Source organism: Entelurus aequoreus, linkage group LG15, assembly GCF_033978785.1.
Source record: "Entelurus aequoreus isolate RoL-2023_Sb linkage group LG15, RoL_Eaeq_v1.1, whole genome shotgun sequence".
Taxonomy (NCBI): Eukaryota; Metazoa; Chordata; class Actinopteri; order Syngnathiformes; family Syngnathidae; genus Entelurus; species Entelurus aequoreus.
The window spans coordinates 46092658-46116446 of NC_084745.1; the positions used below are offsets into that span (position 1 = coordinate 46092658).

Sequence of the window (23789 nt, forward strand, 5' to 3'; positions counted from 1 at the left end):
TTGAAGTGCTCCCTACACCTGGGCATGATGTCTTGAAGGTCTGTAAGCAGCTTACTATCATCATACTTGCCAACCCTCCCGTTTTTAGCGGGAGAATCCCGGTATTCAGCGCCTCTCCCGACAACCTCCCGGCAGAGATTTTCTCCCGACAAACTCCCGGTATTCAGCCGGAACTGGAGGCCACGCCCCCTCCAGCTCAATGCGGACCTGAGTGGGGACAGCCGTTCTCACGTCCGCTTTCCCAGCAGCTTGCCTGCCCAATGACGTCATAACATCTACGGCTGTTAGAGAGTAGAGTGCACAACAAGGAGAGAGAGTTCTTGGTTTCTTATGTGGGTTTATTGTTAGGCAGTTTCATTAACGTCCTCCCAGCGCGGTAACAACACACAGCAACAGCAGTCACGTTTAGTCTACCGTAAAGCAGTTCGTCTGCCGTAAACAGCAATGTTGTGACACTCTTAAACAGGACAATACTGCCACCTACTGGATAGCCTGCAGAACACTGAAATTCAAGCATGTCTTTTATTTATATGTATAATAAAAAATATATATATATATATAGCTAGAATTCACTGAAAGTCAAGTATTTCATACATATATATATATATATATATATATATATATATATATATATATATATGTATTTCATACATATATATATATATATATATATATATATATATATATATATTATATATATATATGAAATACTTGATTTGGTGAATTCTAGCTGTAAATATACTCTCCTCTTAACCACGCCCTTAGCCCCGCCCCAACCACGCCCCCGACCACGCCTCCGCCGCCCCCCCCCCCCCCCCCCCCCCACACACACACACACACACACACACACACACACACACGCACACACACACCCACCTCCCGATATTGGAGGTCTCAAGGTTGGCAAGTATGACTATCATCCACTGACTTTGCTGAAGCGGCAGCGTTGGTCTTGACTCCATAGTCCGAGATAATTAAGGTTATTGTCATATGCTGCAGTTCTTCTGTTTTTCTTTGCCACTGGTCATTCTTAAGACCTCTGACTTTTCTCTGCACCTTGGCCTTGATTTCTGCAAGTGCGGTCTCGCTCCTCTCAAGAGTTCTCCTCTTCTCACCTTTCCTATTCCAGGAATCTCTCAATTTTTATTACCACGCTCTAAGAAGCAACCAGGATTAGTTCTGAGGGGATGGCCAAGTGTTTTGTTGCTTGCAGAATACACCGCTTCCTTCAGGACATTTCAATGCCGATCTACCTTCTCCTCTCCAGCTGGCGAAACACTCTCCAAATCGTCAATTCTCAACAGTGCTCTGTGTTTGCCAGCTTGGCACAAGCAGAGTGATTTCATTCTGACTTGGCATCTCACAAGGTAGTAATCAATAGAACACACTGGTCGTGCGCATTACTTTTGTTTAGAGTACATCTGCCGAGTCTGACTTACTTGTACTGGTAGACTTGAGCAAGTGATAGTGACCTGAGCGTGGTTGCTTCCAGGTGACATAGTTTTTAGAAAAACTGTGTTGGTAATGCTGAGCTGTAGTTGTACACAGAACTTGAGCAGAAGCTCACCATTGGAGTTATTTTTTTCTTGCCAAACTTGCCTGCAAAGGTTTTCCAGATCGTCCCAACTCGGGCGTTGAAGTCACCCAATATTAGGAGCTTGTCTCCTTTGGGAACACTAATCACTAATTTAGTGAGTTCTTGAAAGAAAGTCTCCTTCTCTTTAGCAGTGTTTTTAATATCGGGGGCAAACACATTTATCAGAGTCAAGTATCTTCCTTTCTCAATAGGCAATCTCATAAACGATAGCCTGGGTGGGATTGATGTCAGATTCCTGGTAATCTTGCTGTGAAACGCAAAGGCAACTCCAGTATCTCTGGGTCCTGTAGTCTTCAAAACCCAGAAGAAGATGTATTTCTCTTGGAGGTGGCCCTGTCCTTCAAAATGTGTTTCCTGGAGGGCTGCAATTCCCTTGCAATTAATGCAGTCCGTTATTCGGGTCGATTGTTTCGCATAGTTCGCACATTTAATGTCGCAACAGTTCTTCATCTTACAGTTTCTACAGACAAAAGTGAAGTCCCATTGACCACGGCTAGCCAGCCAGGTGTGAGCCGAGTACATGTTCTTTACCCCAACATTTATAGGGGTTTCCCATTCCAGGGCAGGCAGTGCTAGCCCTACAGAGGTCTGCCTGGACACTTGCGTTGATTACTCAACAAGCTGGTGCTAATGGGTCAGCTGGGGTTGCGACCATCAAATGCTAGCAACTCAAACCTGCTGCTGACGCATTCACCCCATGGCCACAATTCAAAAACTTCAAAAACAAACAACACACCTTGGATATTTCCAGGGCGAGTTGGTGTTTTGCCTCTATCAGACTGTCTCTCAGTTCCTCATCGCCTGATACAATGTGATGCACAGGTGTGCAACATACATTGTTGACGAGGGGGTCGCCCTGCAGTTGCTCCTCACTTGTTAGTTGATGTCATCTGGAGGCCAATCCACATGGCCATCCTGCCATCGGCTCTTGATGAGCTCTTCTACTGCTCGCACCACCAGAGAACCTGTTGCTGATGCCTAGCCTGTATCCCTAGGTAGGGAAGCAAGAGGGTACTCTGTCTTTCTTTGCTAAGCTGAGGTCGAAGCCGGCCGAGGACTCGATGGCGTAGCTCAGGGGTCACCAACCTTTTTGAAACCAAGAGCTACTTCTTGGGTACTGATTAATGCGAAGGGCTACCAGTTTGATACACACTTAAATAAATTGCCAGAAATAGTCAATTTGCTCAATTTACCTTTAACTCTATGTTATTATTAATAATTAATGATATTTATCTTTGTGGAAACACTGATCATCTTAATGATTTTTCACAATAAATATATATAGAAACAGATAAATATCAATATGAAACACTTTATTTTTACATTTTCTCTAAGTGCACATTTTTGAAATTTAACATTTTCAAATGATGACTTCTAAGACAGTCTTGTGAAATTACGATATCCCATTTTAACTAGCTAGCCACTAACATTTTTTAACAAATCATGAATTACTTTGCACCATTTTTGTATAAATAATAACTCATGTAAAATACAAAAGTCAACTCTCAAATTTTTAAATAAATCCTTTCACACTTTGAACTGGACACCAAATCTGTTATCTGTTTTTTTGTCAGTTAGTGAAGACCAAGTCTTTAAAATATTTTCTTGGATTTTCAAATTCTATTTGAGTTTTGTCTCTCTTAGAATTAAAAATGTCGAGCAAAGCGAGACCAGCTTGCTAGTAAATAAATAAAATTAAAAAAATAGAGGCAGCTCACTGGTAAGTGCTGCTATTTGAGCTATTTTTAGAACAGGCCAGCGGGCTACTCATCTGGTCCTTACGGGCTACCTGGTGCCCGCAGGCACCGCATTGGTGACCCCTGGCGTAGCTTGTTCCTCATTTTCTGCTGGCTGTAGAAAGCCGGCAGCTTGAGGAGGTTCATACAGGTGCCACCGTTGTGGACGCAGAAGGCTGGGTACAGCTCCTGTGGGCGCAGTTAGCGAGCCAACGATGGTCATCAATGTTCAAACGTGGCGGTGCCAGCACACATTTAGGAAATTAACAGAGTTTGACCCGGCAGGAAAAAGGTCCTCACAAACTGTGACATTGAACATTTCCATCACAAGCTGCTATTTTCAGCCAGCAAATACAGTTCAGCCACATTAAACGGCTCTTGCGGGGGCTTAGCCGTAACGAGGCCATTTTTCTGACAATTACCGTATTAAACTGTCGTTGCTTATTGAGAGAGTGTCATTACGGCGCCCATCATTTGAGGGGAAAAAAAGTGTGTTTCCATCATCTTTTTTTAAATGGCTTTGCCTGACAGCGCTATTTCTCCTCTAATGAATCCTGGGCTCTTTGCCGACAGCTAATTAAAGATGAGCTGGTTCCAGCCGAGGACCGGGTCAAGGGCCGACCCCCCCCCTGCAAATTAACGCCTCGTCCCGTCCAGAGAAGAGACGTGAGAGAGAAGAGATTGGAGGGGGCCAGAATGCCGGCCAAAGTCAAATGGATTAAAAGGAGCAGGTGAAGCATCTCTTAAACCTTGAGAGGAGGGACCACCAGGATTTTAAGGAGTTTGGGTCCTTGCAGGACAGCAATAAAGTCTGCTTAACTCAGTGCTTGTCAAATATTTTCTGTTATGCCCCACTAGGAAAAAGAAAATATCCTCTCCCCACTCTCCACCGTGACCATAAATAGTATACTTTGTCTATAAAATTGTTATGACTATACCTCTGCATACCATTGTAAGCTTATTAACATTAAAAGGAAACAACATCACACCCACTATTTGAGTAATAAAAGAGGACATTACTTTTTGTTCAAAATTTGTGAAAATGAGCGAGCTATCAGCGCATAGCAGGAAACAACGTCGCACCGGTTCAAAAGTTCAGTCTGAGTTCAACATGACAATATTTGTCCAGACTTGACTAAAAAAGGGGGACAGTGGCGGGGTAGATAAGACTTCACCCTATCAGACCCGTCCTATCGGCACTGATCACTTTCAGAGCTGCTATCACTGTTAGCATCGCAAACACATTAAAGTCACATTTCCACATATTTGACCTTAGCTTTGGTAAAATAACTAACTGATCCATACTGTGTCACTTCAAGTGATATTTTTTCTTCATTTCGTTGTGCAAATGTTTGGATGGAATTCTGATGGCTGTATATGTTTTCTGTACAGATTTGGTATTCCTTTAAAAATACTTGTCATAAAGGTTAAAATAGCACACTATTAACCTAGCACATTACTAAAATGTGCTAGGTTGTCGGACACACCTTTCAAGCCATACTCAAGCAGTTACATTTATTAAAATGTCATGAACTGGCAGAGTATAATATCCTATAAATCATGTATAAAGCACATGCAACAATTCTAACAAACATTCAAAACAGATTTGTAAAAAGAGAAAGTAATTATAATCTGAAAGGCACTGAAATCTTTAATAAAACTAGATTTAGAACAGTGACAATGGAAGTAAGTGTTAGTTTATGGAACAAACTTGACAGTGGAAAAAAACAATGTAAATCTCTTTCTGTATTCCAAAAAATGTTTAAATCATGATGATGAAAATATGACAAAATATAATTATTTGTTCATTATTGGTTTAATTGTTGTAAAATGAAAATATGGTTTTGTAGACGCCCACCTTAAAAGTCAATTGTTGTATTTGTGAAAATAGGAAGCAGATATAAGTTGTTATCTTCTTTCTGCTACTTTTCATTTATATTTTACTTTAATGTTGATTGATTGATTTTTTTTATTAATGAAATAAATAATTGAACTGAAAAATTGTTGTTAAAATAAAGTTAGAAAAAAAAAGGAGCTGTTGGTCATTTCCGGAGTTCACCCAGCCCACAGACACGAGTGTCTTCTCCCACGGTTTCGATGTTGAAGAGAACTGCAAGTCCAAAGATTGTGCCTGACTGAAAGGAGGCTCACTTTGTCCATGTAATTTCACTGTCGAATAAACGTGCTCAGGGTCTGAGAGTGAGACCTCTTGTATCCAGTTTGAAAGCCAGATATGAAGACGAATCAATTTATTAGTGACGGCAAAGTTATTGAGTTCATTTTCATTTATTGTTTGATTAGTGACTGTCAGCTCAGGACAACAATTGTATTACATTTTTTTAATGCCTCTGGACATCAAATTCAATGCTTTTTAAAGCCATTAAGAGCCTTAATTTTCACAAAATCCTTTCAATGCTTTTTAGCGACACGCGGAAACCTAGTAAAAAAATAAAATTAAAATTATATGTGACCAAGCTGGGTAACGTTTGCTATGGTCTATAAAGCATCACAAACAACTATCAGAAATGCATATGAGACATGCAAATATAAATGAAATACACAGAGAACATAAGTAAAGGAAATTAAATGAGCTCAAATATACCTACAAACGAGGCATAATGATGCAATATGTACATACAGCAAGCCTAAATAGCATGTTAGCTTGATTAGCTTGCAGTCATGCACTGACCAAATATGCCTGATTAGCACTCCAACAAGTCAATAAAAGCAACAAATCAATCAATCAATCAATCAATCAGCTTTATTTGTCCATTCTTACATGTACAAGACACATAAGAACTGAAATTACATTTTCGGCACAATCCCGCTAAGAGCAGACATACGTTACAGGGAGACAAGACGGGACCGCCAACGGATCAGCCTCACTTAGGCGCTCCTTAAAAAGGTGGGAAAAAGGTGACATCGGGGAAGGGGGGAAGTAAAAAAAAATATCAGTCTGAGGCTGGACCCTCAGGAATGGTCCAGACTGAGTCCGAGGAAAAAAGCTCACCTTTGTGCATTCACGCACAGCATAAAAAGTTTGGTGGACAAAATAAGACAAAGAAGGAGTGGCATAAAACACGTCTTTCTGTGGCAGCGTCTGAGAAAGTTGTACATGTAAACAAACTACGGTGAGTTCAAGGACCGCCGAAATTAGTAGGACAAAAAGGCGCTTGCCAAATACTCTCATCAGTGAAGCATGTTAAAATAACAAATAGAAAGGTTTGTGTCATGTTTGTCCTCCTAAAGAAACCATATGAAAACAAAAATATATTTTCCCCCCCATATTTTTCCATTTTTATATATTTTAGAAAAAGCTCCAGGGAGTAAAGTTGCCGACCCCCGACTTAAGAGGACAGCTACACAAAGAGAAGACACTTTGGAGGTCATACCTTAAAGCCCAGCAGAGAACGTGGTCAAACATGCGCAGCCACTGAAGGTTGACCAAGTTGGCTCGACCCTGCCTGAAAGCCAGGCAGCGTGGCCGAATCTGCTTGTTGAGGCTGTAGTCGAGGTCTTTAACCCCCGTCTTCAGCTCCACCACCTGCAGTAACAAGAGACATTTTTGAAGTGTCAAACAAGGACTTACGCAAATGAGTAACTTGGCCGCATCCTGCATTTTGGTTTGAAAGTTTCACGATGCAAGGTGGATGGAATTCAATCACAGGGAGGTAATTAAAATGTTATCCAGCAGATTAAAGGTACGGCTGCCCACGGTTAAGTGCTTTTCTAAATATAGCACCCCATTGAACATCTGCTCCAATATATCTTGGCCCCGAGCTCTCTTTTCATTAGCTTTAGAGCAGTTAGCGCTTGATAAAATGTGCTCATCACGGTTAATAAAGACGGCTTTATCATGACATCATAATGTCTGCGGGGGGGGGGGGGGGAGAACAGCCAGCGCTTCTCGTCTTTGCATGAATACATGAACCTGTATGTTATGTAATAACAGGCACATTCATGATGATACCATTTAATATTTATGCATGTTGGTCATTTTAAGTGGAGATGTCCAATAATGGCTTTTTTGCCGATATCCGATATTCCGATATTGTCCAACTCTTAATTACCGATACCGATATCAACCGATACCGATATATACAGTCGTGGAATGAACACATTATTATGCCTAATTTTGTTGTGATGCCCCGCTGGATGCATTCAACCAGGGATCACCAACCTTTTTGAAACCAAGAGCTACTTCTTGGGTACTGATTAATGCGAAGGGCTACGAGTTTGATACACACTTAAATAAATTGCCAGAAATAGCCAATTTGCTCAATTTACCTTAAACTCTATGTTATTATTAATAATTAATGATATTTATCTTTGTGGAAACACTGATCATCTTAATGATTTCTCACGTTAAATATATATAGAAACAGATAAATATCAATATGCAACACTTTATTTTTATATTTTCTCTAAGTGCACATTTTTCAAATTGAACATTTTCAAATGATCACTTCTAAGACAGTCTTGTGAAATCACAATATTCCATTTTAACTAGCTAGCCACTAACATTTTTTTAACAAATCATGATTTACTTTGCACCATGTTTGTACAAATAATAACTCATGTAAAATTAAAAAAAATTAAAAAATAATTTATGGAACATCATTAGTAATTTTTCCTGATTAAGATTAATTTGAGAATTTTGATGACATGTTTTAAATAGGTTAAAATCCAATCTGCACTTTGTTAGAATATATAACAAATTGGACCAAGCTATATTTCTAACAAAGACAAATCATTATTTCTTCTAGATTTTCCAGAACAAAAATTTTAAAAGAAATTCAAAAGACTTTGAAATAAGATTTAAATTTGATTCTACAGATTTTCTAGATTTGCCAGAATATTTTTTTTGAATTTTAATCATAAAAAGTTTGAAGAAATATTTCACAAATATTCTTCGTCGAAAAAACAGAAGCTAAAATGAAGAATTTAATTAAAATGTATTTATAATTCTTTACAATAAAAAAAAAAAAATACTTGATCATTGATTTAAATTGTCAGGAAAGAAGAGGAAGGAATTTAAAAGGTAAAAAGGTATATGTGTTTAAAAATCCTAAAATCATTTTTAAGGTTGTATTTTTTCTCTAAAATTGTCTTTCTGAAAGTTATAAAAAGCAAAGTAAAAAAATAAATGAATTTATTTAAACAAGTGAAGACCAAGTCTTTTTTTTAATTTTTATAATGTCCTGCCCAGCTTCTTAGGCAAATCATATAGCAGATGTAGATGCCCATATCGGCTGTTCAGATTTACTTTACAAAAGAGAAGTGTAGGATACTTCTCCTGTTGCCTTATTTGTATTTGACTTTATTAAATGTATTTATATTATCATTTGGTGCAGCCGGGCCGGAGCAGGAGGGGATAGAAAGAGAAAAAAAGGAAGACAGACGGGGGAATTGTGGGGACAAGAGGGGGATTAGACAGAGAGACAAAAACAACAACAGCAAACACAACAACAACAACAACAACAGAGCAACATCAGCAAATACGACATGTACAAATATGATGGTAAAAGTAATAGCAAATAAGCAGTTAGCGAAAATAAAAAATAATACAGAAATGACAATGAGCATTATTACACTAAAAATGGAGCAATATGAATACCAATAGAAATAGCGCTATTGATAATAAACAATACCAATACTTTACCTTTATTATCAACAATACAATTGTTCAAATGCAACAATACATATACGTAATGATAACTTGAGATACGAAAAAATGTGTCAAGACTAGGTCTTTGGCGTGGTTTGCTCTCCCGTGGTGCAAAAGAAATGGAACGGACGTGGCGTGCAGGTAAAGACATAGTTTAATTATAACTATAAACTACAAAGTACAAACAAAAGGGTACAAACAAAAGGCGCTCACAGCGGAGGTAAAAAAAACTTCACTAGGAAAAAACAAAAGGCGCGCACAATGGCGGAGAACTATGAACATTTAAACAAAAACTTACGTGACAAGAAACTGTGAACATGGCATGAATGTGTGATGTCGCCAGCACGAACAACAGAAACAGAAAAGCCTATATAGTGACATGATAAGTGAAAACAGGTGCGTGACTAACTGTGAGCAGGTGCGTGACATGACAATGTGAAAACGTGAGACAGGTGTGTGTGAGTCCAAACGTGGAACAGGTGAAACTAATGAGTAACCATGGAAACAAAACAAAACCAGGAAGTGAAACCAGGAACTAAAAAGTGTCCAAAAACCAAGCAAAACAAAAACAAGATCAACACAGACATGACAGAGCCCCCCCCTTACGGACAGATCCCAGATGTCCAAAAAACAAAACAGAAAACAGGATCAAGAGTCATGGGAGGGCGGGAGGGGGACATGGCGGTGGGTCGCCAGGCCAAGTGGCCCCGAATCCACCGAGGCAGGATCAGGTGGCGGCGACGCGTAGACCGCCGCCGTACCTGACGAGGTGGGCGACCCGGGAATGGCCATATCCATGGCCGATGAGGAGGTGGGCGCACTTGGCGTGGCGGACGACCAGGCAGTGGCCACCTTCGTGGCAGACGAGGAGGCAGGCGTGTCGTCATCATGGCAGGCGGCGAAGCTTGGCGTGGCGCGTCAGGCGGCGAAGCTTGGCGTGGCGGGTCTTTGTCTTGGCATGGGTGGTCTTGGCCTTGGCGGTCTTGGTCTTGGCAGCGTGGGTCATCGTCTTGGTCTTGGCATGGTTGGTCTTGGTATTGGACTTGGCGTGGTTGGTCTTGGTCTTGGACTTGGCGAGGGTCTGGGTCTTGGTCTTGGACTTGGTCTTGGACTTGGCGTGGTTGGTCTTGGTCTTGGACACTTGGCGGTTCTTGGTCACTTGGCGGTTCTTGGTCACTTGGCGGTTCTTGGTCTTGGTCACTTGGCGGGTCTTGGTCTTGGCTTTGGTCTTGGCGTGGGGCAGCCACGGGCGGCACTTGGCGGCGTGGGGCAGCCACGGGCGGCACTTGGCGTCGTGGGGCAGCCACGGGCGGCACTTGGCGTCGTGGGGCAGCCACGGGCGGCACTTGGCGTGGAGCAGGTACTGGTGGCGCTTGGCGTGGAGCAGGTACTGGTGGCGCTTGGCGTGGAGCAGGTACTGGTGGCGCTTGGCGTGGAGCAGGTACTGGTGGCGCTTGGCGTGGAGCAGGTACTGGTGGCGCTTGGCGTGGAGCAGGTACTGGTGGCGCTTGGCGTGGAGCAGGTACTGGTGGCGCTTGGCGTGGAGCTGGGCGTGGAGCAGGTGGATCTTGGCATGGTCGAAAAACTGGTGGTGGCGGCCGTGCTGGTGGCTGTGGCTTGGCAGGTCGAAAGACAGGTGGTGGGGGTCGTGCTGGTGGCTGTGGCTTGGTAGGTCGAAAGACAGGTGGTGGGGGTCGTGCTGGAGGCTGTGGCTTGGCGTGACGAAAGACTGGTGGTGGGGGTCGTGCTGGTGGCTGTGGCTTGGCAGGTCGAAAGACAGGTGGTGGTGGTCGTGCTGGAGGCTGTGGCTTGGCGTGACGATGCTGACCCACCCCACCTGAACAATTCCCAGCCCTAGCCCCCCCCTCAAGGAGCGGATCCCAGACGCGCTCCCCGCGGTCTGGAACCGTCTTTTGGGGTGGGCGGAGGGGGTTCAGGAGGAGGGCAGAATCCTCCCCTCTAAATTGTCCAAAAGGTCTTTCGTTCCCCCCCACCTGGGCTTTTGTGGGTGAAAAAAAAAATTCTGACTTGGGCGTGGCATGAGTCCTGGGGGGCGGGGCATGAAAATTGGGTGACTGTGATTGACAGGATCTGATTTCTAAAAACATGTCTTGGTAATATTTAATCATGGATTTAGAGTCTTTGGTTGGATGTGGCTGACAAGAAAAAGAGTTCAGGGGAAAAAAATCCATGACGTCACCCACTGGCAGCGGCGTGACGTCGTCCTGGGGAAGCCGGGCTGGCTGCAGCTCGTTTCCGCCCGGAGGGGGAGGAGCTTGCGGGAACGATGCGTCCTTTCCAATGCTTGTGGAAGCCCTCCCTGACGTCCTTCGTTGGGAGCGGCGCTTCCGGGACTGCGGTGACGCAGCGCCATCCTCGGACCAAAGGGAGCTGATCGGCACCAGTTTGCCGGTCGGACCCCACATGAGATCCCTGCGCTCCATGGGGGAATGGCGGAGTGTCTCGGCTTCCATGGCGCGCAGGACCTCCCACGTTACCTCGTCAAAATTGTCCCATTTTTTTGCGGGAGAGCTCTCGTGCTGGCGACATCTGTCATGACTGGGTCTATGGCGTGGTTTGCTCTCCCGTGGTGCAAAAGAATTGGAACGGACGTGGCGTGCAGGTAAAGACATAGTTTAATTATAACTATAAACTACAAAGTACAAACAAAAGGGTACAAACAAAAGGCGCTCACAGCGGAGGTAAAAAAAACTTCACTAGGAAAAAACAAAAGGCGCGCACAATGGCGGAGAACTATGAACATTTAAACAAAAACTTACGTGACAAGAAACTGTGAACATGGCATGAATGTGTGATGTCGCCAGCACGAACAACAGAAACAGAAAAGCCTATATAGTGACATGATAAGTGAAAACAGGTGCGTGACTAACTGTGAGCAGGTGCGTGACATGACAATGTGAAAACGTGAGACAGGTGTGTGTGAGTCCAAACGTGGAACAGGTGAAACTAATGAGTAACCATGGAAACAAAACAAAACCAGGAAGTGAAACCAGGAACTAAAAAGTGTCCAAAAACCAAGCAAAACAAAAACAAGATCAACACAGACATGACAAAATGCAGAAAAATGGAGGGGAAGAAAGAGAAGCAACCTACATTAACCTTGTAGATTGTTATAGTAACAATAGGTTAAGCTTTGTCAGTGTGCCATGTGTTATACCCAGTTTACCCTAGGGCAACAACGTTAATATATGTTTGATGAAACGTGATTATGTGCATGAGTGTATGTGTGCATATGTACTTGTATATGTACAGTATGTGTATATGTGTGCTTGTACAGTGAATGTATATGTACAGTATGTGTATATGTGTGCTTGTACAGTGAATGTATATGTATAGTATGTGTATGTGTGTACAGTGAATGTATATGTACAGTATGTGTATACAGTATATGTGTTTGTACAGTGAATGTATATGTACAGTATGTGTATGTGTGTTTGTACAGTGAATGTATATGTACAGTATGTGTATGTGTGTGTTTGTACAGTGAATGTATATGTACAGTATGTGCATGTGTGTGTTTGTACAGTGAGTGTATATGTACAGTATGTGTATATGTATGTTTGTACAGTGAATGTATATGTACAGTATGTGTATACAGTATGTTTGTATAATGAGTGTGCGTGTGGATGTACGAACTTTGAGTGTGTAAATATGTACTGTATTTGTATATGCATGTGGGAGCGTAGGTACCTATGTATGTGTGTATGTATGTATGTGAGTATATGTGAATTTGCATGTACAATACATTTGACTCCCAGTGTGTGCGGGAGCCAGAGTACGGCCCCAGCCTCCCCGAGAGCCCATCCCACAAACAGTAGGTGTGGTGCCCAGGGAACCAGGGACCAACGCCCCCAAGCAGCCAAGCCGGACAGCGACAGGAACCCCAGAGCCCGGCCCACCGCGCCGCCCACAAGGGCCAGCAGCAGGCCGCAGACAGACGCACCCGGCAGAAGACAAGGCACGAGAAAAGCAGGGGGCAGCCAGACCCCAAGCCAGCGAGAGACCACACCCCACACGGGCAGAAAGGCGGGACGCCCCGCCCGAGGGGCCCGGAGACCCCCCGCACCCGGACGGGAAGACCTCCCCCGCCCCACCGCCAACCGGGCCCCCACGAGCCCACCCCCCACCCCCGGAGAGCGCGGCGAGGCCGGCCCCCGGCCACCCCACCCAAGTCGGCCGCCACAGGACCACCCAGCACAGGGCCACGGGAACCACCCACCCCACCCGCAGGGACCCCAACAATGGAGATGGAACAACCAGCAACCGCCCCGCCGAGTCCCCCCTGAGGTAGGCAGGGGAAAAAATAAATAAAAAATAAATAAATAAATAATAATAATAATAATAATAATATTAATAAAATATATTAAAAAATAAAAATAAATAAATAATTAAATCTTTTTTTTTTTTTTAAAGAATTAAAAGAAGATCACAGACATGCTGACACACAAGGTCGCTACCCCAACAACTGGCCGACTCGCAGCACCTCGGAATACCCTGCAGCACCAAGCTACCACAGTAGACGCAGGGACCAGACCCAGCAGGCCCCAACCAAGACGGGCACCCGGAAGGGATGGACGGTGGGACCCAGGAGCTCCAGACACGCAGTCCGGATGCAGTAGCCTGAGGCGCCGACCCCCACCCGACAGGCAGGCCCAGAACGTACCCCCAGAAATATACATACATATCTATATACATACACATACACACACATACACATATGTACACATACACATATATATACATACATACATACACACACACACATATACACAGTTTGTCATCCCCGACAACCACCACGCGCGCGTGCTGCCACCAGTCACAACATCAGCCACCCCCCTGCACAAGATCCAGCAGCCACGGGCGCCCACACCACAAACAAACGGCAGCAGAAACAGCAGCCGCAATACCCCAGACAGCCAGCACCACCCAATCAAATCAAAGCGATCAAAACAAAAAACGCGACCGGCAACCACACGCCAACAGGATCACGGAGACCAGCCAGCGCCAGCAAGCCCAAACGCCAACACGCAAACAAGAGACACCAACACCCCCCCCACCAAAAGACCCCACCAACCCAACCCAAACCCGCACAAACACACCACCGCCCAAACAACCGAGACACAGCATTCAGACCAGACACGGGTGCCGCGCCGCCACTAAGACCAAGTCTTTAAAATATTTTCTTGGATTTTCAAATTCTATTTGAGTTTTGTCTCTCTTAGAATTAAAAATGTCGAGCAAAGTGAGACCAGCTTGCTAGTTGTGGGGAGGCGGGGCCGGCGGACCGACGGCGCCTGCTCCAAGATGGCGGCGAGGAGGCGTGGACGAGCGAGCGGCAAGGCGGGGCGCACTGGGAGCGACGCCGCAATCAGCATAAGGTGCGTGGAGCGCGCAGCTGTGGACAGCTCACTGGTAAGTGCTGCTATTTGAGCAATTTTTAGAACAGGCCAGAGGGCGACTCATCTGGTCCTTACGGGCGACCTGGTGCCCGCGGGCACCGCATTGGTGACTCCTGCATTAAACAATGTAACAAGGTTTTCCAAAATAAATCAACTCAAGTTATGGAAAGAGGGCACCGTGGGGTGTATATTTTAGCGTCCCGGAAGAGTTAGTGCTGCAAGGGGTTCTGGGTATTTGTTCTGTTGTGTTTATGTTGTGTTAGGGTACGGATGTTCTCCCGAAATGTGTTTGTCATTCTTGTTTGGTGTGGGTTCACAGTGTGGCGTGTATTTGTAACAGTGTTAAAGTTGTTTATACGGTCACCCTCAGTGTGACCTGTATGGCTGTTGACCGAGTATGCCTTGCATTCACTTGAGAGTGTGTCAAAAGCTGTAAATATTATGTGATTGGGCCGGCACGCAAAAGCAGTTCCTTTAAGGTTTATTGGCGCTCTGTACTTCTTCCTACGTCCGTGTACACAGCGGCGTTTTAAAAAGTCATAAATTTTACTTTTTGAAACCGATACCGATAATTTTCGATATTACATTTTAAAGCATTTATCGGCCGATAATATCGGCAGTCCACTATTATCGGACATCCCTAATTTTAAGCATTATGGCGTCGCATTGATTTCACAGAACGCAGCCCAAAATTTGCTATTTCCTTCAACAACATATCATGGCAGACTTCACGAGAGCCAACGACGACTATTTTGGGACAAGCGATGATCCAGACCTTACACTTTTGAGTCTAAATATAAGGAGGATGAGCCACAAGTTTTAGACGCTGAGTGATAAGCGGATGCGGCTTTAGTGAAACACTAAACATCATGGAGCTGTATTGTTAAGTGCTAAACAAGAAATATAAACTACAAACATAAAAAAACATTTACTTAATGTACAATGTCTGCTCTCACTGGGATGCAGACGGATGTTTGTATCTTTCTGATCATCATAAACCTCATGTAAAAAATGCCAGGAGAAAATTAGCATATTGTCTTATCTTCCTTGCAACGTTTCCGGGTATAAATTGAATGTCAAAGTTGAACAGCTTCTCGATTAATGGCTACAACCATCTACTATACAGGTGAGAGGCGTAATTTATACGAGTACAAACTTTTGCCAACTCAGTATGTCAATAACTGCATAAGTTACCTCTCGGTGATCAATACGCCGTGAAAAGTAGTTCCTCGGCATTGGCTCTTATAATAACAATATCGCTAATACTTGGTTGATATTTAGGTCATGGCATGTGAATGGAGTATCATTGGTGTTTTTTGGTTTATTTAGAAAGCTTTATAAGCAGAATATATTACTCTTATTAGCTACATTGTTAGCCACCTCTTGTTAGTGTTTTTTTTTTCACAATTTAGAATACACAAATAAAGAGAAAAATTGATGTGTTCTTGTTTCACATAGGGATTGCAAATGATAGGCACAATTCCAAAAAAATTCAGTTCCCTTTTGACCTGAAAATGTACAACCGAGTAGAAAAACACTGTTCCCACACTCACAAGCTGCCTACACGTATTCCAAAGATAGTGTTTATTTTCCTTACAACGCCCACTGTGACATGCCGGTTTACAACACCTAAAGGGGTCAATTTATGATTTTTTTTTCTTCATTTAAAACACTTCCATGGAATGGTTGTTCTTTGGCCAAAATTTTGCATAGATCTTGTTTTACAGACCATCTTCAAATGGCTTTCTGTCTGTGGTTGAAGCTCTCCTCCAGGCCTAGCCCCCTTCGACTGCATCTCCCCCTGCCCGTCAGTCATGTTGTAGTTTTAGTGCTTCTATATTGAGTCTACTGACAGATATACACTACCGTTCAAAAGTTTGGGGTCACCCAAACAATTTTGTGGAATAGCCTTCATTTCTAAGAACAAGAATAGACTGTCGAGTTTCAGATGAAAGTTCTCTTTTTCTGGCCATTTTGAGCGTTTAATTGACCCCACAAATGTGATGCTCCAGAAACTCAATCTGCTTAAAGGAAGGTCAGTTTTGAAGCTTTTGTAATGAGCTAAACTGTTTTCAGATGTGTGAACATGATTGCACAAGGGTTTCTAATCATCAATTAGCCTTCTGAGCCAATGAGCAAACACATTGTACCATTAGAACACTGGAGTGATAGTTTCTGGAAATGGGCCTCTATTCACCTATGTAGATATTGCACCAAAAACCAGACATTTGCAGCTAGAATAGTCATTTACCACATTAGCAATGTATAGAGTGTATTTCTTTAAAGTTAAGACTAGTTTAAAGTTATCTTCATTGAAAAGTACAGTGCTTTTCCTTCAAAAATAAGGACATTTCAATGTGACCCCAAACTTTTGAACGGTAGTGTAAGTTAGAACTATACTTTTTATTAAAAATGGCAACAGCGGAGACTTTTAGCATGCATGTGCATGTACGAGCCAGTCTGCCCCACAACAACAGGATAGAGAAAAAGAAGAAAGTTATTGACTACAACTTACATTGTCTGCTTGTAAGTACTCTGTGATTGTGCATTGCCGAACATGCTCCTCTGCTCGCAAAACCAGCGATGTCATGACGTGACGACGACAGGGGAGAGCGAGGGACTGGTACTTTTTAGAGGCGGTATAGTGCCAAATATGATTCGTTAGTATCGTGGTATTATACTAGTACCGGTATACCGTACAATTTGAGAACGCACTGAACGTAGCCTTAATGCTGCTGCGGTCTTGCCTAACGACACTAATGATTCATACCCTGACCAACTTTTGCGATAAGCTTGTTTAAGTGTTTAGCCATGTTGAAAGATACACAAAACACAACAATTTAATCTGGTAGCATTTCACTTAAAAGTCATATGGGTTCAACATATGGCCTCAAACATACAGTCATGTATAGATGTATATCATTCTGGAATCGGTTGCCATCTCACATTAATCTCTCACAAAGTAAATTATCATTCAAGACAGCTTTGAAGATACACCTATTGCAGCTGCCCACATGACGCAAATGTTTTTGTTTGAATACTGGGTTTAACTAGCTTTTTTATATTATGTTGTATTTTTCCTTTGTATAATGTTTGGTAATGCATGTATTCTTTGTATTTTTATTTTGTATGCTCCTATATGGACCCCAGGAAGACTAGCAATTCAATAAACAATTAAAGCTGCAAGCAGCGATGGACGGGACCGACTTTGACGGCACATAAAATCCAAACTGGAGCAGTAATTAAAACTCTTTCGCCAACTTTTAATCAGAAGGGTTCAATCTCTCTCCTGTGCTAGTTTGAAGCCGACACGACAAACGCGCTCAGAGGAGATAATGTTTAAAAAAAGGTGACTGTTTATAACCCAACTTTTATTTTGAAGGGGGAATAGCAAACTTCTTGTAGATTTTTGCTGGGGGTTGTCAATATATGAAATGTAGGTCTAAGTGAGACCTACATAGAGGTTTTTGTTTCATGTCTCTACGACATTCCATACAGGCAGTTTTGTCTGTGTTTTCTTCCGGGGAGCAGTTTTGTCTGTGTTTTATTCCTAGTGGGCGCTAGAGCGCAATTTTGAGTTTTGGGGTTTGCTTTTTTTTTATTAGATCGCAATTTTTGCCAGTCCTGATGTGTGTGTCCAGTTTGGTGAGTTTTGAAGCATGTTAAGGGGGTCAAATTACAGCTCAAAGAGGCAAAAGTGACCGTTTTTACTAAACTTTTGTTTTGAAAGGGGAATTGCCAACTTCCCGTTGATTTTTGCTGAAGGATGTTAGTGTATGAAATCTAGGTCTAAGTCAGACCTACATAGAGGTCTTTGTTCCATGTCTCTACGACATTTTTACTGGAAGTTACAGGCAGTTTTGTCTATGTTTGTCTATGTTGGGGCGCTAGAGCGCAACTTAGAGTTTTGGGGTTTGGTTTTTTAATTTTCGCCAGTCCTGATGTGTGTGTCAAATATGGTGAGTTTTGAAGCATGTTAAGGGGGTCAAATTACAGCTGAAAGACGTGGCGGTATAATAATAAAGAAAGAAAGAATAAAACGCACGAAATACAATAGGGTCCTCTGTCCCAAAAGGACATTCGGTCCCTAATAAACAATAAACGGTACAATTGGAAGTTACAACAGAGCTCCATAGATGAGAGCCTCTGTGACGTCTAACAAAAGTGATGCTGATAAGCTTCACAAGATTGTTGAGTCAAATGTATGTGGAATGAAAGTCGTTCCCCCTATTGACTCATTCTTGTGTGTGATTATGTGCTAATGTAGGAGAATTACTGTGGTTATCAGGCTCTGCTGGCTATCTGGCGGGGGCAAACGGAGGGCAAGCTGCTCCCGGGTGTGTGCCTAATCTTCCACAAATTGTTTTCCCCACGCTGTTTGCCGAGGCCGCATTGTGACCGGGCCATTTCAGGTGCTGTTTGAGAGGAGCTAATAAGACGCGTTTAGGCCCTGAGTAAACAGTCGGGAGCCTGGCCTTGCGCTTGGGCACCAAACGTGCCTGAGAGTTGCCGGTAGCTTCTGTGAGGCGTGCTGAGATCATCTCAGGAGGAAAAGGCTGCAGGGAACGGTCAACAGTGTGGTTGTGTTCCCACCACAGCCTCCATAGCGACGTGCTTTATCTCAACGGGGGCATAAAAAGTGGCACACAACCAGCAAAATGAATTATTAACGCCACAAAGAGGGTCAGAACAGAGAGAATACATTGAAGCTGCAGAAAAACACAAATGAAAAACCATGTCAGAGAGCTCCTTCAAGGCCTACCGAAACCCACTACTACCGACCACGCAGTCTGATAGTTTATATATCAATGATGAAATCTTAACATTGCAACACATGCCAATACGGCTGGGTTAACTTATATAGTGCAATTTTAAATTTCCCGCCACACTTCCGGTTGAAAAAGCTTTCGGAGGATGACGTATGCGCGTGACGTAGCCCGGGGAACAGAGGTATGCCTTCCCCATTGAATACAATACAAAAAAGCTCTGTTTTCATTTCATAATTCCACAGTATTCTGGACATCTGTGTTGGTGAATCTTTTGCAATTTGTTTAATGAACAATGGAGACTGCAAAGAAGAACGTTGTAGGTGGGATCGGTGTATTAGCGGCTGGCTGTAGCAACACAACAAGGATTACTCACTTGGATAGCAGACGCGCCAGCCACCGCACGGATGATCGGGTGAAGTCCTTCGTCGCGCCGTCGATCGCTGGAACGCAGGCGAGCACGGGTGTTGATGAGCTGGGCAGATGAGGGCTGGCTGGCGTAGGTGGAGCGCTAATGTTTTTATCATAGCTCTGTGAGGTCCGGTTGCTAAGTTGCTAAGTCAGCCTTAGCGTCGTTAGCAACAGCATCGTTAAGCTTTGCCAGGCTGAGATCTATTAACCGTGTAGTTACATGTACATGGTTTAATAGTATTGTTGATCTTCTGTCTATCCTTCCAGTCAGGGATTTATTTATTTTGTTTCTATCTGCATTTGAGACAGATGCTATCACGTTAGCTCATGCTAAAGAGCTTCGTCTATGTATTGTCGTGGAGATAAAAGGCACTGAATGTCCATTTCGCGTTCTCGACTCTCATTTTCAAGAGGATATAGTATTCGAGGTGGTTTAAAATACAAATCCGTGATCCACAATAGAAAAAGGAGAGAGTGTGGAATCCAATGAGCCAGCTTGTACCTAAGTTACGGTCAGAGCGAAAAAAAAAATGTATTTCACTGCATTCTAGTCCGTCACTCTAACGTTCCTCGTCCACAAATATTTCATCCTCGCTCAAATTAATGGGGTAATGGTTCGAATAGCTCTAGCTGCGTTGAAAACAATAGGAAAATATGAGGGAGTGAACAACTGACAACGTCACGCTACTTCCGGTAGGGGCAAGGTTTTTTTTTATCAGAGACCAAAAGTTGCGAACTTTATCGACGTTGTTCTATACTAAATCCTTTCAGCAAAAATATGGCAATATCGCAAAATGATCAAGTATGACACATAGAATGGATCTGCTATCCCCGTTTAAATAAAAAAAATTAATTTCAGTAGGCCTTTCAACTAAATGTTCTGCAAATGCTAATTAAAGACAAAATGAAAGAAAAGCGGCAAAAACATGCAAAGGCCCTATTTAAATCGTGCGATGCAATGACTGCAGATTGCAAATATAAAGTTTGAGTAGAACATGTAGGATCCTACTGTGGAAATATCAGTAATACTGACTGACTAACCCTATGCGCTGGTCTTGATGGGAAATGTCGTCTACCACTAGCGCTTTGGTCCACTGGCTGCGCCAAAATCAACCAAAAGTGAAAGATCCAAGTGGGCCTTTAAAGACAGCATTAATCAATTTCAGACGGTTAATAATAATAAAGATGTTAGTGCTTTTCATATCTACCATTGTTCTGTTTGACTCATTTCACTTCAGCAAACCTTTTCTAACATGCCTCACAACAAAATACTAAAAATATGTAGGATTTGTGCTGACATTGCATCGGATCAATATTAAAGTTAAAGTACCAATGATAGTCACACACACACTAGGTGTGGCGAAATTATTCTCTGCATTTGACCCATCACCCTTGATCACCCGCTGGGAAGTGAGGGGAGCAGTGAGCAGCAGCGGTGGCCGCGCCCGGGAATCATTTTTGGTTATTTAACTCCCAATTCCAACCCTTGATGCTGAGTGCCAAGCAGGGAGGTAATGGGTCCCATTTTTATAGTCTTTGGTATGACTCGGCCGGGGTTTGAACTCACGACCTACCGATCTCAGGGCGTACACTCTAACCACACTGATAGATATTATATCAAAAGTGCAAAGGTTTTATCGGGACACTCCGAATATTTGTGGGTGTCTGGATTGGATTAAATGGATATACATTATTTCTTATGGAAAACATGTATTGGTTTTTGTACAAACCCCAAAACCAGTGAAGTTGGCACGTTGTGTAATTTGTAAATAAAAACAGCATACAATGATTTGCAAATCCTTTTCAACTTATATTCAATTGAATAGAATGCAAAGACAAGATATTTAATGGTCGAACTGAGAAACTTATTTTTTTTTGCAAATAATCATTAACTTAGAATGTAATGGTAGCAACACATTGCAAAAAAGTTGTCACAGGGGCATTTTTACTACTGTGTTACATGGCCGTTCCTTTTAACAACACTCAGTAAACATTTGGGAACTGAGGAGACCAATTTTTGAAGCTTTTCAGGTGGAATTATTTCTCATTTTTGCTTGATGTACAGCTTAAGTTGTTGAACAGTCCGGGGTCCGTTGTGGTATTTTAGGCTTCATAATGCGCCACACATTTTCAATGGGAGACAGGTCTGGACTACAGGCAGGCCAGTCTAGTACCCGCACTTTTTAACTACAAAGCCACGCTGTTGTAACACATTCGGAATGTGGCTTGGCATTGTCTAGCTGAAATAAGCAGGGGCGTTCATGAAAAAGACGTTGCTTGGATGGCAACATATGTTGCTCCAAAACCTGTATGTACCTTTCAGCATTAATGGCGCCTTCAAAGATGTGTAAGTTACCCATGACTACACCCCCATACCATCACAGATGCTGGCTTTTGAACTTTGCGCCTATAACAGTCCAGATTGTTCTTTTCCTCTTTGGTCCGGAGGACACGACGTCCACAGTTTCCAAAAACAATTTGAAATGTGGACTCGTCTGACCACAGAACACTTTTCCACTTTGCATCCATCTTAGATGAGCTCGGGCCCAGCAAAGTCGGCGGCAATTCTGGGTATTGTTGATAAATGGCTTTGGCTTTGCATAGTACAGTTTTAACTTGCACTTAAAGATGTAGCGAAAAACTGTAGTTACTGACAGTGGTTTTCTGAAGTGTTCCTGAGCAAATGTGGTGATATCTTTTACACACTGATGTCGGTATTTGATGCAGTACCACTTGAGGAATCAAAGGTCACGGGAATTCAATGTTACGTGCAGGGATTTCTCCAGATTCTCTGAACCTTTTGATGATATTACGGACCGTAGATGGTGAAATCCCTAAATTATTTGCAATAGCTCGTTCTTAAACTGTTGGACAATTTGCTCACGCATTTGTTGACAAAGTGATGACCCTCGCCCCATCCTTGTTTGAGAATGACTGGACATTTCATGGAAGTTGCTTTTATACCCAATCATGGCACCCACCTGTTCCCAATTAGCCTGTTCACCTGTGGGATGTTCCAAATATGAGGTTGATGAGCATTTCTCAACTTTAATTGTCTTTTCTGCCATTTGTGCCAGCTTTTTTGAAAAATGTTGCAGGCATCAAATTCCAAATGAGCTAATATTTGCAAAAAAATAACAAAGTTTAGCAGTTCGAACGGTAAGTATCTTGTCTTTGAAGCCTATTCAATTGAATATAGGTTGAAAAGGATTTGCAAATCATTGTATTCTGTTTTTATTTACGATTAACCCAACGTGCCATCTTCACTGGTTTTGGGGTTTGTACGATTCGGTCATTGTCGGACCTTTTGGAGCGGGTTACTAACAAAAACAGAGGTGCCACTGTACAAAGAAAAAACATTTTGTTGAAAGAAAATATTCTCAATGAGTATCATATTTGTTTAGGATCAATATCGGTATCGAAACAAAAAATTGAGACACCCTTAATAATGAATGTATATCACTGATGTGATCCCAGTTACCCGAGCCTCTCCCAGATTGACTACGATGAAGTTCAAGCCCAACTCCTCCATATTACCCTCGTAGCTCTTAAAGAAAAAGAAGGTTCCGGTACATTTCGGGGTCCAGCAAGGCCAAGAAGAGCCTGTGGAAAGGACTTACATGTAAATAGACCAAGTAGCATTCAGTTCAAAGGATTGTGTGCTACGAAAGCAAATTTATTGATAAGATGCTAACAAGAGAGTGATTGCGAGCAAAACAATTCAACTGAAGCACACCAGCTTCTGCTTCACTCGTGTCTAACTTTATAAATGACAATTCTCACCTTGACCTTAAATGCTATTAAGCAGCACAGGCGGGCAGGTGGCACATAAAAGCCAAAGCTAATGTACTGGAATAGTTAGGAAAAAGACCTCATTGGAGACATTAAAATATGCGGGTCCTTATAAATGATAGTGTTAAAACCCTGACCACATCAGCTAAATGGATTATAAATCTGGAGCATTTCCATAATGCATGCATCTTAAACACACAAGCGCACATAAATCACGGCTATTTCCTAAACACAGGTTAATAGCGCAACTTAAAGCTTTGTCTGTTTTTTATGCAAAATAATCCATTTAGTATTTCAGCAGTGGCCAGTGCTCGTTTGAGAGCATATGTGCCGCATGGCCCCCTGAAACCTATCAATAACACTCATGCCGGGAAGAGGCAGCACTCCCGCCTTCTTTTT

The 23789-nt window shown here is 42.8% G+C and overlaps 1 long non-coding RNA gene across 1 annotated transcript in view; it reads right to left on the reverse strand.

Moving 5' to 3' along the window:
- Positions 1–6172: 6172 nt before the first annotated feature.
- LOC133630212 (uncharacterized) overlaps positions 6173–23789 on the reverse strand; it is a 58843-nt gene continuing 41226 nt past the window's right edge. The window contains exon 8 of the long non-coding RNA XR_009821209.1: positions 6173–6877. This is a non-coding gene — a long non-coding RNA (uncharacterized LOC133630212). The remainder of the gene's footprint in view (positions 6878–23789) is intronic.